General features: G+C 47.5%; 1 protein-coding gene across 1 annotated transcript in view; it reads right to left on the bottom strand.

The window, feature by feature from the left end:
• Nucleotides 1-1,156: 1,156 nt before the first annotated feature.
• ppcdc (phosphopantothenoylcysteine decarboxylase) overlaps nucleotides 1,157-19,698 on the bottom strand; it is a 140,612-nt gene continuing 122,070 nt past the window's right edge. The window contains exon 6 of the mRNA XM_070865083.1: nucleotides 1,157-5,934. The gene's annotated coding sequence lies outside the window, so the exon portion shown is untranslated. The remainder of the gene's footprint in view (nucleotides 5,935-19,698) is intronic.

Here is a 19,698-nt window from a genome sequence, read left to right as displayed (position 1 = left end):
AACTAACAGGTATAAGGAGCGTCTTAAACGAGGAGAGGTGTAGAGAGGCGGAGAAGTTTAGGGAGAGAATTCCAGAGCTTGGGGCCTCGGCAGCTGAAGGCATGGCCGCCAGTGGTGGAGCGATTAAAATCAGGGGATGCACAAGAGGCCAGCATTGAAGGAGTGCGGAGGTCTCGGGGGGGGGGTTGTCGGGCTGCAGACTACAGAGACAGGGAGGGGCGAGAGCCATGGAGGGATTTGAAAATAAGGATGAGAATTTTTAAAATCGAGGCGTTGCTGGACTGGGAGCCAATATAGGTCAGCGAGCACAGGGGTGATGGCTGAATGGGAGTCGGTACATGTTTGGATATGGGCAGCAGAGTTTTGGAAGACCTCAGGTTTACGGAGGGTGCAAGGTGGGAGGCTGGCCAGGAGAGCATTGGAATTGTCGAGTCTAGAAGTAACATGGCCGATGGTTTCAGCAGCGGATGAGCTGAGGACGAGGCGGAAACGGGCGATGTTACAACAACAACTTGTATTTATATAGCGCCTTTAATCTAGTAAAACGTCCCAAGGCACTTCACAGGAGTGTTATAAGCCAAAACAAATAAATTTGACACCAAGCCACATAAGGAGAAATTAAGGCAGTTGGTCAAAGAGGTAGGTTTTAAGGAGCGATTTGAAGGAGGAAAGAGAGGTAGAGAGGCGGAGAGGTTTAGGCAGGGAGTTCCAGAGCTTGGGGCCCAGGCAACAGAAGGCACGGCCACCGATGGTTGAGCGATTATAATCAGGGATGCTCAAGAGGGGCAGAATTTGAGGCTGAAGGAGATTACAGAGATAGGGAGGTGGAAATAGATGGTCTTGGTGATGGAGCGAACTTTATAGAGCAGATTTATGATTCGAATATATCCTCGTCTCATCAAGCAGTTTCTCAGTCTGCCTGGAAAAGTTCGAAGCAACACAGGGACACACAACCTCAGAGAGGCACATTATCATATCCCTAGGTTAATGGAATGCGAATGCCTAGTCATCATCATAGGCAGTCCCTCAAAACGAGGATGACTTGCTTCCGCGCCAAAAAAGGATGAGTTCATTGGTATTTCAATGAAAGAACTTGTAGTGTATGTAGACACCTTTAGTAAATGACTCCACGAGATAGGGTATGATACTAAAACTGTGTAGATCTGTAGTCCTTTATTTGCAGCTCCTTGAGTGAGGACACCAAGCTGTGAGCTACTTTATATACTGGGTTACCTGCAGTGTGCAGGTAACCCTTAGCTCTCAAGCAGCAGCACCCTCTGGTGTACAGGTAAGGTGTGTACAGTGTAAGGGTACATTCAGTGTTACATAACAGTGTTACAGACATTACACAATAACAAGCATGCATATATAACAGACCTAATATTCCAGGTCCAGAACTACATCCCGAAGGGTGGAAGCTGCCTGTGTGTGGATTTTTTTAACGTGTGGTGGCCGCTGCACACCAGCCACCACCCGTGGGCCACGCTTGGTAAACAGAACTGGCACTGTGGGATGAACCGATCTTAAGTAGTAGATGTTGGACAGTGCGCATCTACTCTGGCATGGAAGGGGTTTGAGATCCACTTATGAGAGCGACTGACATCATATAATGTTTTCCAAATGTATTTAATTTCCTCCAAAGGGATTCACATGTCATTAGCTGTCTTGAAATGACCTTCAAAATTTTCAGTACTTTAAGTCACTATGAAAAATCTTGTATATTTCTTATTCATTGTACATTATGTATCCAGTCTTGTACAATGATTGTTATTGGGTGTGGCCGAGACTTTATCTCAAAGCTGTATTGCACTTTGAAATAAAGCAGTGACAACTCACATTTGGCAAATCTTTCAGACTACAGTGCCCCCCAATGGCGCACTGAGTAAATTCAGTGATTAGCAATCCTGACCATGCCAAACTGGAAGATTGTCCAGTGTCCAACCCCAGTCCCACACTCCCTCAAATCTTCGCAATCTCATTTGTTGTGCTGTAGCACATTAACCATAAAGGAACGCACTGCAATTTGAATCGGTCCCATTACCATCCCATTAAAATTCTTATCCTTTTGTTCAAATCCTTCCATGACCTCGCTCCTCCCCATCCCTGTAACCACCTCCAGCCCTACAACCCTCCGAGAACGCTGCGTTCCTCCAACTCCAGCCCACCAATTCCTACGTGTCCGTTCCGGTGAAAGGTCACTTGTTGGGGCTAATATATTAGCATGGGTAGAGGATTGGCTAACTAACAGAAAACAGAGAGTCGGGATAAATGGGTCACTTACCAGTTGGCAAACAGTAACTAGTGGGGTGCCACAGGGATCGGTGCTGGGGCCTCAACTATTTACAATCTATATTAATATCTTGGATGAAGGGACCAAGTGTAATGTAGTCAAGTTTGCTGACGATACAAAGATGGGTGGCAAAGCAAGTTGTGAGGAGGACACAAAAAATCTGTAAAGGGATATGGACAGGCTAAGTGAGTGGGCAAAAAATTGGCAGATGGAGTATAATGTGGGAAAGTATGAGGTTATCCACTTTGGCAGAAAAAGTAAAAAAGCAAATGATTATTTAAATGGAAAAACATTACAAAGTGTTGCAGTACAGAGGAAACTGGGGGTCCTTGTGCATGAAACACAAAAAGTTAGTATGCAGGTTCAGCAAGTGATCAGGAAGGCAAATAGAATGTTGGCCTTTATTGCAAGGGGGATCGACTATAAAAGCAGAGAAGTCCTGCTACAACTGTACAGGAAATTGGTGAGGCCACACCGAGAGTATGCGTACAGTTTTAGTCTCCTTATTTAAGGAGGGACATACTTGCATTGGAAGCAGTTCAGAGAAGATTCACTCGGTTGATTCCTGAGATGAAGGGGTTGACTTATGATGAAAGGTTGTGCAGGTTGGGCCTGTACTCATTGGAGTTCAGAAGAATGAGAGGTTACCTTTGTTAAGTCCTGACTCTAATGTACTGACTTACACGAGACACATGCTGAAGTCAAGGTCCCTCAGGACCTGCACCTTTAATTCCAGCTCTCCAGTGCTGCACTTGCCTGAGACCTCCCTTTATATACCACAGTGGGACAGGTATGGAGTGTCTCCTGCAAGTGCACCCCTGGTGGTAAGGTATGCTTATTGTTACAGGTCATATCCAGTTACAGTCATGTATAACATGGTAAGATACAGTTATATACAGTAATGTGAGATACATGACATCACCCTCCCCCAAGGTCTTATTGCCTTTATAGATTCAGTCTCTCAGGTGGTCTGCGCTCTCGCATGGAGCGTCTTAGTTGTGGTTCAGTTGTTTGCCTTGGTGTCTGTTTTTCATTCGGAGTGATTGCTGGTATCTCGCCTGGGCTGTCTGTTTCATTCGGTGTGATTGCTGGTATCTCGCCTGGGCTGTCTGTTGAGACTGCCCTTTCCTCAGGTTGTTCCACCTGTCTGTCCACCAGGTGTGGTGTGAGTTCCACATTGTAGTCTGCCTCTGGTTCTTCAGTGTTATCAGTGAATCTACTTTTTACTTGGTCTACATGCCTCCGGCAGGTTTGGCCACTGTCCATTTGTACAACCAGTAGCCTGTTTCCTTCTTTGTCTGTTACTGTCCCTGCAAGCCATTTGGGACCCCAGCCATAGTTTAGCACAAACACTTTGTACCCTATCTCATTCCACCTCCCCCTCAAATTTCGGTCATGATACTCAGTTAGCTTTTGACGCTTAGCCTCAACAATTTCATGCATGTCTGGGAGGATTAACGAGAGCCTGGTCTTTAAGGTTCGTTTCATCAATAGTTGCGCGGGGGGAACCCCAGTCAACGAATGCGGACGAGATCTGTATTCCAGCAGCAGTCGCGACAGGTGGCTCTGCAGTGTGGGACCTTGGATTTTGAGCATGCCTTGTTTAATGATCTGCACTGCTCACTCCGCCTGGCCATTGGAGGCTGGCTTGAAAGGTGCCGTCTTAACGTGATTTATACCGTGGTCAACTATAAAATCGTGAAATTCTGCGCTGGTGAAGCACGGACCATTATCACTGACCAACATGTCAGGAATGCTGTGCATTGCAAACATGATTCTAAGATTCTCCACAGTGGTGGAGCTCGAGTTTAAAAAGGTGCACTCGATCCATTTTGAAAATGCATCAACGACTACGAGGAACATTTTGCCCATGAATGGGCCCGCATAGTCTACATGCACCCGCGACCACGGTTTGGTGGGCCAGGGGCTTAGGGGGGCCTTCCTGGGGGCATTACTGAGTTGAGCACAAATGGTGCACCGACGGATGCAGAGCTCCAAGTCCGCATCAATGCCAGGCCACCAGACATGAGATCTGACTATGGCCTTCATAAGGACGATCCCCGGGTGCTCGCGATGGAGCTCCCGGACAAACGCCTCCCTGCCTCGTAAGGGTATAACTACTCAGCTGCCCCACATCGGGCAGTCTGCCTGTAGTGAGAGTTCATGCATGCGCCTATGGAAGAGTTTGACCTCCTCGGGGCAGGCATCGCGAGCCTCTGCCCAGTCACCGGTTAAAACGCATCTTTTAACTTGAGATAACGTGGGATCGCTGGTCATCCAGGCTCTGCTTTGGCCGAACCTGTGGATTCAAAGGCATTGATTGCCATGACCATCTCACAGTCCTGTTCGTCGCCAGGGGTAGCCTGCTAAGCGCGTCAGCACAGTTGTCTGTGCATGGTCTGTGCCTTATCGTGTAGTCATAAGCCGCCAGCATGAGTACCCACCGCTGAATGCACACCGAAGCATTGGCGATGATTGCCTTGCACTCAGTAAGTAGGGACGTGAAGGGTTTGTGGTCGGTTGCTAACGCAAACTTAGCCCCGAAAAGGTATTGGTGCATTTTTTTGACACCGTACATGCATGCGAGCGCCTCCTTCTCAACCATACCGTATCCGCGCTCCGTCCGCGAAAGTGACCTGGAGGCATAAGCAACGGGCATCATTGACGTGCTGTAAACGTACCCGACCCTGTACGCTGACACATCACACGTAAGGACTAACTTTTTACTTGGGTCAAAAAAGGCTAAACACTCTTGGAACATAGAAGGTTGCGTGCCTTATTGAAGGCGCGTTCTTGGGCGTCCCCCCAAAACCAATCGCACCACTTCCTGAGTAGCACGTGGAGATACTCCAGCAGCATGCTCAAGTTCTGCATAAAGTTCCCAAAGTTACTGAATAGCCTGAGAAAGGCACGCAGTTCCGAGACATTCCGGGGCCTGGGTGCCAGGCAAATCGCTTCGGTTTTGGATTTGGTTGGGCGGATTCCATCAGCGGCAATCCTTCTGCCCAAAAATTCAACCTCAGGCGCGAGAAACAGACACTTGGATTTCTTAACTCTTAGGCCTACCCGATCCAATCGACTTAGTACTTCCTCAAGATTGCGGAGATGAGAGTCGGTGTCACTGCCCGTGATGAGTATGTCATCTTGAAACACAACCGTCCCCGGGATGGACTTGAGCAGACTTTCCATGTTGCGCTGGAATATAGCAGCTGCCGACCTGATGCCGAATGGGCATCGATTGTACACAAAAAAGCCTCGATGTGTGTTGAGCAGCTTAGACTCTTCGGTCAGTTCTTGCGTCATATACGCAGATGTGAGATCAAATTTCGAGAAAAGTTTTCCTCTAGCCAACGTGGCACTCTGGGCAGCGGGTATTGGTCCTGTCGGGAGACTCTGTTTATGGTAGACTTGTAATCCCCACAGATTCGCACGGATCCATCAGGCTTCATGACAGGGACGATGGGGCTTGCCCAGTCACTGAATTCCACGGGAGAAATTATGCCTTCCCGCAGAAGCCGGTCCAGTTCGTTTTCAATCTTTTCCCTCATCACATAAGGCACAGCTCTAGCCTTGTGATGGACTGGTCTGGCATTCTGTGTGATGTAGATTCTAACTTTAGCTCCTTTGAAGGTGCACACACCTGGCTGAAAGAGATGTTCAAAACGGCTTAGAACTGTTGAGCAGAAGGTCTGTTCCTCTGACGAGTAAAGACCCAGTCTACTCAATCTGTCATCATAAGGTAACCCCCTCATCTCCGGAATCAGCCTAGTGAATCGTCTCTGTATCCCCTCCAAAGTGAGTATATCCTTCCTTAAGTAAGGTGACCAAAACTGCATGCAGTAATCCAGGTGTGGCCTCACCAATACCCTGTACAGTTGCAGCAGGACCTCCCTGCTTTTGTACTCCATCCCTCTCGCAATGAAGGCCAACATTCCATTCGCCTTCCCGATTACCTGCTGCACCTGCAAACTAACTTTTTGGGATTCATGCACAAGGACTCCCAGGTCCCTCTGCACCGCAGCATGTTGTAATTTCTCCCCATTCAAATAATATTCCCTTTTACTGTTTATTTTTCCAAGGTGGATGACCTCACATTTTCCGACATTGTATTCCATCTGCCAAACCTTAGCCCATTCGCTTTACCTATCTAAATCTCTTTGCAGCCTCTCTGTGTCCTCTACACAACCCGCTTTCCCACTAATCTTTGTGACATCTGCAAATTTGTTACACTACACTCTGTCCTCTCTTCCAGGTCATCTATGTATATTGTAAACAATTGTGGTCCCAGCACCGATCCCTGTGGCACACCACTAACCACCGATTTCCAACCGAAAAGGACCCATTTATCCCGACTCTCTGCTTTCTGTTGGCCAGCCAATTCTTGATCCATGCTAATACATTTCCTCTGACTCCGCGTACCTTTATCTTCTGCAGTAACCTTTTGTGTGGCACCTAATCGAATGAATTTTGGAAATCTAAATACACCACATCCATCGGTACACCTCTATCCACCATGCTCGTTATATCTTCAAATAATTCCAGTAAATTAGTTAAACATGATTTCCCCTTCATGATTCCATGTTGCATCTGCTTGATTGCACTATTCCTATCTAGATGTCCCGCTATTTCTTCCTTAATGATAGCTTCAAGCATTTTCCCCACTACAGATGTTAAACTAACCGGCCTATAGTTACCTGCCTTTTGTTTGCCCCCTTTTTTAAACAGAGGCATTACATTAGCTGCTTTCCAATCCGCTGGTACCTCCCCAGAGTCCAGAGAATTTTGGTAGATTATAACGAATGCATCTGCTATAACTTCCGCCATCTCTTTTAATACCCTGGGATGCATTTCATCAGGACCAGAGGACTTGTCTACCTTAAGTCCCATTAGCCTGTCCAGCACTACCCCCCTAGTGATAGTGATTGTCTCAAGGTCCTCCCTTCCCACATTCCCGTGACCAGCAATTTTTGGCATGGTTTTTGTGTCTTCCACTGTGAAATAATTGTTTAAAGTCTCAGCCACTTCCACATTTCCTATTATTAAATCCCCCTTCTCATCTTCTAAGGGACCAACATTTACTTTAGTCACTCTTTTCCGTTTTATATATCGGTAAAAGCTTTTACTATCTGTTTTTATGTTTTGCGCAAGTTTTCTTTCGTAATCTATATTTCCTTTCTTTATTGCGTTCTTAATCATTCTTTGCTGCCGTTTAAAATTTTCCCAATCTTCTAGTTTCCCACTAACCTTGGCCACCTTGTACGCATTGGTTTTTAATTTGATACTCTCCTTTATTTCCTTGGTTATCCACGGCTGGTTATCCCTTCTCTTACCGCCCTTCTTTTTCACTGGAATATATTTTTGTTGAGCACTATGAAAGAGCTCCTTAAAAGTCCTCCACTGTTCCTCAATTATGCCACCGTTTAGTCTGTTTTTCCAGTCTACTTTAGCCAACTTCTCCCTCATCCCACTGTAGTCCCCTTTGTTTAAGCATAGTACGCTCGTTTGAGACACTACTTCCTCACCCTCAATCTATATTACAAATTCAACCATACTGAGATCACTCATTCCGAGAGGATCTTTTACTCGGAGATCGTTTATTATTCCTGTCTTATTACACAGGACCAGATCTAAGATAGCTTGCGCCCTTATAGGTTCTGTAACATACTGTTCTAAGAAACAATCCCTTATGCATTCTATGAATTCCTCCTCAAGGCTACCCCGTGCGATTTGATTTGACCAATCGATATGTAGGTTAAAATCCCCCATGATTACTGCCGTTCCTTTTTCACATGCCTCCATTATTCCCTTGATTATTGTCCGCCCCACCGTGAAGTTATTATTTGGGGGCCTATAAACTATGCCCACCAGTGACTTTTTCCCCTTACTATCTCTAATCTCCACCCACAATGATTCAACATTTTGTTCATTAGAGCCAATATCGTCTCCCACAACTGCCCTGATATCATCCTTTATTAACAGAGCTACCCCACCTCCTTTCCCTTCTTGTCTATCTTTTCGAATTGTCAGATACCCCTGTATGTTTAATTCCCAGTCTTGGCCACCCTGCAACCACGTTTCTGTATTGGCCACCAAATCATACCCATACAAAATATTTGTTCAGAGTTTCTGCCATCTCCATGTTCCCTATTATTAAGACCCCGGTCTCATCCTCTAAGGGACCAACATTTACTTTAGCCACACTTCTCCTCCTTTTTATATACCGATAGAAACTCTTACTATCTGCCCACTTCCCCCATATCCTTCTCGCCACTATTGGCAGCCATGTGTTCAGTTGTCTAGGCCCCACGCTCGGGATTCCACTCCCTACAGCTCTCCGCCTCTCTATCCTCCTTTAAGAAGCTCTTTGACCAAAGTTTTGGTCACCCGTTCTAATGTCTCCTTCATTGGCTCGGTGCCAATTTCTGTCTGATTACGCTCGGTGAAGCATCTTGGGATGTTTTGAAACTTACAGACCCACCTGGCCCAGGGAGGTGGGCATTTTCTTGGACCTGTGGGCAGCGTAATGGTTAATATGTCAGTCACAGCATTGAATTTTATGTTGAGAATGTTGGCTAATGTGAGTCGTGAGATAAAATCTAGATTTACCCAACATCTTGCTAACGCTACACTGGAATTTGTGATCATCCTTGAAAGTGCTCGGCGCTATTTTTACTCAAGGCAACCTTTAATATGAAGATTATTAAAGGAAAATAAATTATTGGTGAAGAATGTAAAACAGCTATAAGAAACAACAACTTTTGTATTTGTATTCTTCTCTCAGATGGTCGGGAATCTGTGGAATTCTCTGCCCCAGAGAGCAGTGGAGGCTCGGTCATTGAATATTTTTAACATAAGGACATAACAAATAGGAGCAGGAGTAAGCCATTCGGCCCCTTGAGCCTGCTCCGTCATTCAATAAGATCGTGGCTGATCTGATCTTGGCCTCAACTCCACTTCCCTGTCCGCTCCGCATAACCCTTTATTTCCTTATCGCTGAAAAATCTGTCTATCTCCGCCTTAAGTATATTCAATGACCCAGCCTCCACAGCTCTCTGGGGCAGAGAATTCCACAGATTTACAATCCTCTGAGAGAAGAAATTTCTCTTCAGGTGGAGATAGACAAACTTTTGAGCGATAAGGGAGTGAAGGGTTATGGGGAGTGGGCGAGGAAGTGGAGTTGAGGCCATGATCAGATCAGCCATGATCTTATTGAATGGCGGAGCAGGCTCGAGGAGCCATATGGCCTACTCCTGCTCCTATTATTTTCTTATGTATAGTGCCTTTAATATAGCAAAACATCCCAAGGTGCTTCACAGGAGCAAAAGCAGACACCATACCAAAGAACGAAACATTATAATGGACCATAAGCTTGGTCAAAGATGACATTTTAAGGCGCGCCTTAAAGGAGGAGAGACGCAAGAGATTCAGGGAGAGAATTCCAGAGCTTATGGCCCAGACGAAGGGACGGCCACCAATGCTGGGGTGAAGGAAGTCGGGGATGTACAAGAGGCTTGAATTGGAGGAACACAGATCTCGGGGGGTGGGGGGCGGTTGTGAGGTTGGAGGAGATTACAGAGATTGGAAGGGGCGAGGCTGTGGAGACATTTGAAAATGAGGATGAAAATTTTAAAATCAAGGCTTTCAGGGACCAGTGCAGGTCAACAAGCACAGGGGTGAGAAGTGAACGGGCCTTGATGCATTTAGGAAACAGTTAGCATAACGAGCTCAAGTTTATGGAGGCTGAAAGACGGCAGCTTGGCCAGGAGAGCACCGTGATAGTTGAGTCTTGCCATATCAAAAGCATGGATGAGGATTTCAGCTGCAGATGGGCTAAGGCATACAATACTAGAGCATGGATTCTAAGAGAAAGGGAAGTTAAGAAAACCCAGTCTTGCATAGGCCACAATTGTTGTGCATGATCACTTCTGTTTGCTTTCGAAAAATAAGGAAGCATCTTAACATAGCAGAGAAGGTGGAACTTCTGAAACCTATATTTGTGAAGGTTGTTTCGGTACTTGTGGAGGGGGAACGCCCTTGCGTTTTGTCTTCTGGCCACTTCGTTGCATGACATGCTCCATTAATTTTCATATATCTGTAGCTACTGATGTTCGCACTTAGGATTAATGCTCCAATGAAGGAACAGTGTGCCAACAACAACAACAACTTGTATTTATATACTGCCTTTAGTGCAGTGAAACGTCCCAAGATGCTTCACAGGAGTATTATGCGCTAAAACTTTGACACCGAGCCGCTTAAGTAGAAATTAGTGCAGGTAAGGTATGTTTTAAGGAGCATCTTGAAGGAGGAAAGAGAGGTAGAGAGGTTTAGGCAGGGAGTTCCAGAGCTTGGGGCCTAGGCAACAGAAGGTACGGCCACCAGGGGTTGAGCGATTATAATCAGGGATGCTCAGGAAGGCAGAATTAGAGGAGCTCCGACATCTCGGAGGGTTGTGGGGCTGGAGGTGATTACAGAGATAGGGAGGGGCGAGGCCATTAAGGGATTTGAAAATAAGGATGAGAATTTTGAAATCGAGGCGTTGCTTAACCAGAAGCCAATGTAGGTCAGCGAGCACAGGGGTGATGGGTGAGCGGGACTTGGTGCGAGTTAGGACACGGGCAGCCGGGTTTTGGATCGCCTCTAGTTTATGTAGGGCAGAATGTGGGAGGCCAGCCAGGAGTACGTTGGAATAGTCAAGTCTAGAGGTAACAAAGGCACGGATGAAGGCTTCAGCAGCAGATGAGCTGAGGCAAGGGCGGAGACGGGCGATGTTACGGAGGTGGAAATAGGCGGTCTTAGTTATGTTGCGGAATTAGTTAAACGCCACTTTCCAAATGTACTGTTGCCTAAAGTTCAAATAGGACCGACCATCGAGTAAAGAATATGAACACGAATATACCTTGGCTTCGTAGCCACACTGTGACTGCTCATTACCGTTAGTCCATGTGCTCCATAGGCTGGAGTCTGAGGACCTCTATAAAAAAGGGTATCTCCAGCTTCTTTGTGTGACTGATAAATGGAAATGTAACTTTCATTACTGTTGTGAAGTTCATTTACTCTCCGACAATTAATTGATATTTTCATGCCTGTACAGCCTCCATTATTAACCATTATTTCCCCAAGAGAGTGGCTATATAGGTGATTGTTAGAGTTTACTGAATGACACTCTTAAACATACTAGCAGGTATTCAAGAATGTCACAAGTTGATTCACCTTAGAATCATAGAATGGTTACAGCACGGAAGGCCATTCGGCCCATCGAGCCCATGCCGACTCTCCGCTAGTCCCTTTCCCCATAGCCTTGCAAATTTTTTTCCTTCAGATACTTATCCAACTCCATTTTGAAAGATAAAATTGAGTCTACTTCCACACCCTCTCAGGCAGCGCATTCCCGATCCTAACCACTCGCTGCGTGAAAAAGTTTTTACTTACATCGCCTTTGGTTCTTTTGCCAATCACCTTAAATCCGTGTCCTCTGGTTCTCGACCCTTCCACCAATGGAACAGTTTCTCTCTATCTACTCTGTCCAGACCCCTCATGATTTTGAACACCTCTATCAAATCTCTTCTCAATCGTCTCTGCTCCAAGGAGAACAACCCCAGCTTCTCCAGTCTATCCACGTAACTGAAGTCCCTCATCCCTGGAATCATTCTTGTAAAATCTTTTCTGCCCCCTCTCTAAGGCCTTCACATCCTTCCTAAAGAGTGGTGCCCAGAATTGGACACAATACTCCAGTTGGGACCGAACCAGTTTTTAGAAAGGTTCATCATAATTTCCACACTTTTGTACTTTATACCTTTATTTATGAAGCCTTCTTCACTCTCTCTGAAGAAGTCCCTTATCTCAACCTGATGACTTCTCCAAAGTGGACCGAGTTTGGGGTCTTGCTATGTGAGGAATCACAGTAAGGTGGAGCGTCTATGACTCAGCGTGGCACCTTGTCGTGGATCGAAGGCACTTACTGATTTTTGTCTGTATGTTTCCTTTTGCCTCTGTTCCAGTCGTATCTCTCCGTGGCAGTGATCATGTCTCAGCTTGCTGGACGTTCAACATGTTTCACTGACAGGACTCTTGATCAATGAGCTGGAATCCCAACTGACCTGCCTACATCACAAATGTGGCTCCTGGACATACTCCCTGCCGAAGACTGGGGAGCCCACCTTAGATATGCAAGTTACCCTGACCCTAGAAACACAACCAGATGCACAACACTGAGGTGACTGGGGGGACCTTCCACGACCAAACGGTGCCAGGATTTCACAACAGCGAGAACCTCCCCAGCCCACGTTATTTTCAGCTTGTTTGTATTTTATTGATTCCTTTTCAGCTCATCCGCTGCTGAAGCCCTCATCCATGCCTTTGTTATCTCTAGACTTGACTATTCCAATGCACTCCTGGTAAGCCTTCCACATTCTACCCTACGGAAACTAGAGGTGATCCAAAACTCGGCTGCCCGTGTCCTAACTCGCACCAAGTACCGCTCACCCATCATCCCTGTGCTCGCTTACCTACATTGGCTCCCGGTTAAGTAACGCCTCGATTTCAAAATTCTCATCCTTGTTTTCAAATCCCAACATGGCCTTGCCCCGCCCTACCTCTATAATCTCCCCCAGCCCCACATCAGCCAAGATGTCTACGCTCCTCTAATTCTGCCCTCCTGAGCAGCCCTGATTATAATCACTCCACCATCGGTGGCCGTGCCTTCTGTTGCCAAGGCCCCAAGCTCTGGAACTCACTCCCGAAACATCTCTGCCTCACTTTCCTCCTTCAAGATACTCCTTAAAACCTACCTCTTTGAACAAACTTTTAGTCACCTGCGCTAATTTCTTCTTATGTGGCTCGGTGTCAAATTTTTTATCTCATGATACTGTGAAGCGCCTTGGGGCATTTCACTACGTTAAAGGTGCTATATAAATACTAGTTGTTATAGTCAACTAGATTTTTGATTGGTAATTTAGTTAAGTGGTTATTTTGGCATAACTATTGCTCTACGACTGTGAGACATGTAAAATGTGACGGTTTTGAAAAATGGATTTACACCTGATTGAAGGTGAATAATTACGTGAATAAGTAGATTAGTGGACCTCCCGTGGCATTGCTCAGGGTAAAGTCAGCTGATACGCTGTCATAATGTCTCGTGAGTTGGGCCATTCAATGGACAATTCGGCTTTTAGGTTGGAGCTGTATTGAAGTGGGCCTCACCCTTCCAGACCAGAACGTCTCACCGCTGTAAACTCTGAGGTCAACCAGAGGTTGATGTTTTTGCTGATGAGGGAAGCTTGCAGTTTGGGAGGTGGATATAACTTTATGGCTCCAGGTTAAAAGAGACCAGTATTCTATGACTGCATTTTTTTTCTTGTAACATTATTGAAGAATAACGGATATGTACTAGACCCAAGACTTTCTATATATGCTTTATCTGCCTTTCAGTTGAAAGGAATGTCCCTCGGAGGCTCACAGGCTTCCTCTTCTGTCTTTGGTCTTGATATAAGGCTGTGGGAGGGCCTCTGTGTCTGGCAGGCAAACTGTCTGTTTAACGTGGGAGATATATTACAAAGCAACAAAGGAACTAGACACGGTTGGGTGGAATGTTAACGTCTCCCGCTTGGTTGAATCCGGCGGGGTGGGGAGGAAGGGGGAATGGCAATTAAAATTGAGCAGAGGACTTTAGGCCCGTACTTGGTGGAAGCCAAGTGCCACCCAAGGAACCGCCAAGATACCTGACGGTACTTTGGGCGGGAGTTTCGTGAAAAAGTCCTCGAAAGACCGCCCGGCGGCAAAAAAACGACTTACGCCATGAATCTGGGCGGCAGCGAACGGGTGCTCCCAATCTCGGCGGCAAATGCGATCCTCACCAAAGTGCCGCCGAGGACTGAGTTGGGCCCAGGGAGAGGTGGGGGAGCACATAGCAATAAAAATTTTCACCAAAAAAAAACCCCACTGGAAAACCTTCAGGGGACCCCATACACATAAATCGCAGAAAGAAAAATTAATAAAAGAAGTTCACTAACCTTTTTTTTGCAGGTCTTCCTACTTACCGTTGGGGTTAGACCTGCCTCCACATGGTGGTCCTTTCCCCTGCTGCCAGCGACTCCTGCCCACACCAATCTGCCAGCTCGGCGGGCGGGAGGACACTTATGTGTCTTGCGTGCCAGCGGCCGGTTCCCAGTGGTCCTCCAGCCCTCCCCCCCACCCGCCGGCGGGAGACCTCCACGAAAATGGCACCGAGGGGAGACTGTCCAAAAAACTCGGCGGCAGCAAGGCCACCAAATTCAGGCCCATAGTCTTTGACTTCCTAACTTCTTTTTAAATTGCTGGCGGGACGAACACCATCCCTAAGCCAGCAGGGGTCCTTCGGTAATTTGGCACGAGGCTCCGATGACATCATTGGGGTCTGACAGCAAACGAGGCCTGAACTAGGGGAGTGGTGCTGGCTTCCCCGTGAGGGAAATGGACCCAGGGCCGGAAGATAGAAAAACCTGGATTTATATAGTGTTTTTTCACAACCACCGGATGTCTCAAAGAGCTTTACAGCCAAATGAAGTACTCTTTTGGAGTGTAGTCACTGTTGTAATGTGGGAAACGCAGCAGTCAATTTGCACACAGCAAGCTCCCACAAACAGCAACATGATAATGACCAGATAATCTGTTTTTTTGTTATGTTGATTCAGGGATAAGTAATGGCCCCTGGACCCCACCCAAGCTCTTTTTTGAAATAGTGCCATGGAATCTGAGAGGGCAGATAGTACCTCAGTTTAACATCTCATCTGAAAGGCAGCACCTCCAACAGTGCAGCACTGGAGTGTCAGGCTATATTTTTGTGCTTAAGTCCCTGGAGTGGGACTTGAACCCACAACCTTCTGACTCAGAGGCAAGTGTGCTACCCACTAAGCCACAGCTGACACTGAAAGGTCTTACAAAAATATTTTAAGGTACCTTGTGAGCCAGGAGGGGCCAGCAATGACCCTTTTGGAAAACTTGGACCTCCGTTGCCCCGGGCTTCCCTCTCTCTCGTCCCCTCCCCCGATCCATATCGGAACCACCCACTCCTGAAGACTTACATTAGTTCCAGGGACCATTCCCTCTGGCGGGTTTCCTGCCACTCGCTAATAATTGCCGAGGAGCCGCTTCCCTCCAACTTCTAGCCCGTTTTCATCGGCAAATCGGCTAATTAGGCCCGGCCATTAAAGTCCGCTGCCCCTCCCAGACAGTCCTGATGTTCGCTAGGCCGAATTCCCGTCCGTGGCTTAAAATCGACCACTGAGGCAAGCTATCTTTACACATCACTGAGAACACTACAACACTGTGCATTTATATAGTGCCTTAGACGTAGTAAAACGTCCCGAGGCGCTTCACAGGAGCGTCATCAGACAAAAAAATGGACACTGAGCCACGTAAGCAGATATTCAGACAGGTGACCAAAAGCTTGGTCAAAGAGGTAGGTTTTAAGAAGAGTCTTAAAGGAGGAGCGAGTGAGAGGCGGAGAGGTTTAGGGAGGGAGTGCCAGAGCTTGGGGAAGACAGCAGAAGTCATGGCCGTAAATATTGGGGGAGGGGGAGGAAATTGGGGATGTGCAAGGGGCCAGAATTGGAGGAGCGCAGAGGTCTGGGAGGACATTGCAGAAGACAGGAGAGTGCAAATCCCGTTCCTAATTCCTGACCCATGTTTTGGTCACATATCTGAGAACCTGCTATCATTACCCCCACCCACATCCTGGCAGCTCTGTTATCTGATAACCAGACCTTGGTTAAAGTCTAAGCGTTGCAGTGAACCACAGGAAGATCTATCTAAAGTAAACAGTAATAACCACAAAGATCCCGGTGCATTGTCTTCCATCTGGCCTATTTATTTAGAAACCCCTGGTTTTCTTTACATTCCATCATGCAGCAGATAATCCTTCTGGTGTGCTTTCTCCCACATTAATGCAGAAGGTAGACCTGCAATGTGCTTTTCTTCCTTCGACACATAATATAAGTACTCTGTTGCGGGTGATCCTTCTCTACTGTCGAAACTCCCGACGCGTGGTCCTGCTCGTCAGACTGTGGCCCTTTATCTTCTTGTTCCCTGGGGGAAAATCCCGATTTTCCGTTATCTTCCTTTTCCCCCTGACACAAAGGAAGAGGACGACACTCGTTTCAATTCGGCTCCATTTAAAACTGGGCTCCTTTATTATCCCCAGTCATAGAAATTTACAGCACGGAAGGAGGCCATTTCGGCCCATCGTGTCCGCGCCACCCGACAAAGAGCTACCCAGCCGAATCCCACTTTCCAGCTCTCGGTCCGAAGCCCTGTAGGTTACGGCACTTCAGGTGCACCTCCAAGTACTTTTTAAATGTGGTGAGGGTTTCTGCCTCTACCGCCCTTTCAGGCCGTGAGTTCCAGACCCCCACCCACCCACTGGGTGAAGAAATTGCCCATCAAATCCCCTCTAAACCCCCTACCAATAACTTTAAAACTGTGGCCACTGGTTGTTGACCCCTCGGCCAAGGGAAAATTCTATCTATGCACCTCAGTAAGGTCTCTTCTCAGCCTCCTCTGTTCCAAAGAAAACAAATCCGGCATATCCAATCTTTCCTCACAGCTAAAATTCTCCAATCCAGGCAACATCCTCGTAACTCTCCTCTGCACCCTCTCTAGTGCAATCAGGGGAACCGGTTGTCATTGGGAATGGCCCAATCGTCGTTGGAGGGGCCTTTGACTCGAGTGTTCTCGACTCCATCCCGCAGCAAGTGACCCGCCACCACCTCAGTGAAACCCCAACGCTGCACGAGCTAGGCAAAGCCATAAAACAGCTCAAGAATAACAAGGCTACGGGTGTGGATGGAATTCCTGCTGAGGCGCTAAGATATGGCGGAGAGGTGCTGTTAGCTCAGAAAAACTACCTCATCTCTCTCATTTGGAGGGAGGAGAGCATGCCGGGAGATCTCAGAAATGCAGTGACCGTGTCCATTTCTAAAAAGGGGAACAAATCTGACTGCGGCAACTACAGGGGATTCTCCCTGCTATCAACCACTGGGACGGTTGTCGCTAGAGTTCCCCTCAACCATCTTCTACCTGTGGCCGAGGAACCCCTCCTGGAGTCACAGTGTGGATTTCTTCCCCTATGGGGAACAACGGACATGATCTTTGAAGCACCACAACTGCAGGAAAAATGCAGGGAGCAGCGCCAGCCCTTCTACATGGCCTTTTTCGATCTCACAAAGGCCTTTGACACTGCCGACAATGAGGGTTTATGGAGCGTCCTCCTCCATTTTTGGTGCGCCTGAAAGTTTGCCAACATCCTTCGCCTGCTCCACGATGATATGCAGGCCGTAATCCTTACCATTGGATCCATTACAGACCCATTCCACGTCCGGACCGGGGTCAAACAGGGCTGCGTCATCGCTCCAACCCTCTTCTTAATTTTCCTCGCTGCCATGCTCCACCTCACTGTCAACAAGCTCCGCGCTGGAGTGGAACTAAACTACAGAACCAGTGGGAAGCTGTTTAACCTACGCTGCCTCCAGGCTAGGTTCAAGATCACCCAAACCTGTGTCGTTGAACTGCAGCATGCGGACGATGCCTGCGTCTGTGCACATTCTGAGGCTGAACTCCTGGATATAATTGAGGTATTCACTGAGGCATATGAAAGCATGGGCCTTATGCTTAACATCCATAAGACAAAGATCCTCCACCAGCCTGTCCTTGCCGCACAGCACTGCTCTTCAGTCATCAAGATTCACGGCACGGCCCTTGACAATGTGGACCACTTCCCATAGCTCGGGAGCCTCTTGTCAACAAAGGCAGATATTGATGCGGAGATTCAACAGGCAGTGCACCAGTGCAGCCTTCGGCCGCCTGAGGAAAAGAGTGTTTGAAGACCTGGCCCTCAAACCTAACCAAGCTCATGGTCTACAGGGCTGTAATAATACCCGCCCTCCTGTATGGATCAGAGGCATGGACAATGTACAGAAGACACATCAAGTCACTGGAGATATATCATCAACGATGTCTCCGCAAGATCCTGCAAATCCCCTGGGCAGACATGCACCAACATCAGCGTCCTCGCCCAGGCTAACAGCCCCAGTATTAAAGCACTGACCACACTCGATCAGTTTTGCTGGGCAGGCCACTTAGTCTGCATGCCAGACACGAGACTCCCTAAGCAATTGCTCTACACGGAGCTCCTTCATGGCAAACGAGCCAAAGGTGGGCAGTGCAACGTCACGACGACACCCTCAAAGCCTCCCTGGTGAAGTGCGACATTACCACTGACACCTGGGAGACCCTGGCCAAAGACCGCCCTAGGTGGAGAAAGTGTATCTGGGAGGGCGTTGAGCTCTTCGAATCTCAACGACGCAAGCGTGAAGAGGTCAGGCGCAGGCAGCGAAAGGAGCGTGCAGCAAATCAGTCCCATCCCCCCTTCCCCTGATGAACGTCTGTCCCACCTGCGGCATGGTCTGTGGCTTTCGTGTTGGACTGTTCAGCCACCAAAGAACTCACTTTAGTAGTGGAAGCAAGTCTTCCTCGATTTCGAGGGGGACTGCCTATGATGACGAGTGCAATCACATCTTTCCTGTAATGTGGAGAGCAGAACTGCTCGCAGTACTCTAGCCTAACTAGTGTTTTATGCAGTTCAAGCATAACCTCTCTGCTCTTGTATTTCATGCCTTGACTAATAAAGGTAAGCATTCCATATGCCAACTTAACCACCTTATCTACCTGGCCTGCTACCTTCAGGGATCTGTGGACATGCACTCTCAGGTCCCTTTATTCCTCTACACTTCTCAGTGTCCTACCATTTAACATGTACTCCCTTGCCTTGTTAGCCCTCCTCAAATGCATTACCTCACACCTTTCTGGACCGAATTCCTTTGAAGTCTTGTGGCATAGCACGCAAAGAGACAAGGCCTAATGCATGTTTTTAATAAGATTTATGGATAGTTAAATCGCAAAACTTCCTTCAATTTGGGAAACAGTGTCCAATTGGTTGGAGCGTTGAAGCTTCGCACGAGCACAAGGCTGCGGAAGAGGAGAGGAGGATGCAGAACTTAAGACACTGCAGCACTGCCACTGGCAACAGGGATTAATTGCAGCATAAGTGACAGTTCTAACGTTCCCTTTAACCTGTGTGGTTGTGCACCGCTCGAGCAGTCCCGCACAGCCAGTCAGCCAGCTTTTAAATGCAAAAACCGTGCATGCGCAGATTTTTCATTGGGCCGGGCAGGGCCAAAACAAAAAATTAGAGGGAACATTGGGCAGTTCCCATTATCATTCCCACTCCACGGACTTGAGCACAAAATCTAGGCTGACACTCCCAGTGCAGTGCTGAGGGAGTGCTGCACTGCCGGAAGTACCATCTTTCCGATGAGACGTTAAATCGAGGTCCTGTCTGCTCTCTCAGGTGGACGTAAAGATCCCATGGCACTATT

Source organism: Pristiophorus japonicus, chromosome 21, assembly GCF_044704955.1.
Source record: "Pristiophorus japonicus isolate sPriJap1 chromosome 21, sPriJap1.hap1, whole genome shotgun sequence".
NCBI lineage: Eukaryota > Metazoa > Chordata > Chondrichthyes > Pristiophoridae > Pristiophorus > Pristiophorus japonicus.
This window is presented reverse-complemented; position numbering and strand designations above follow the sequence as displayed.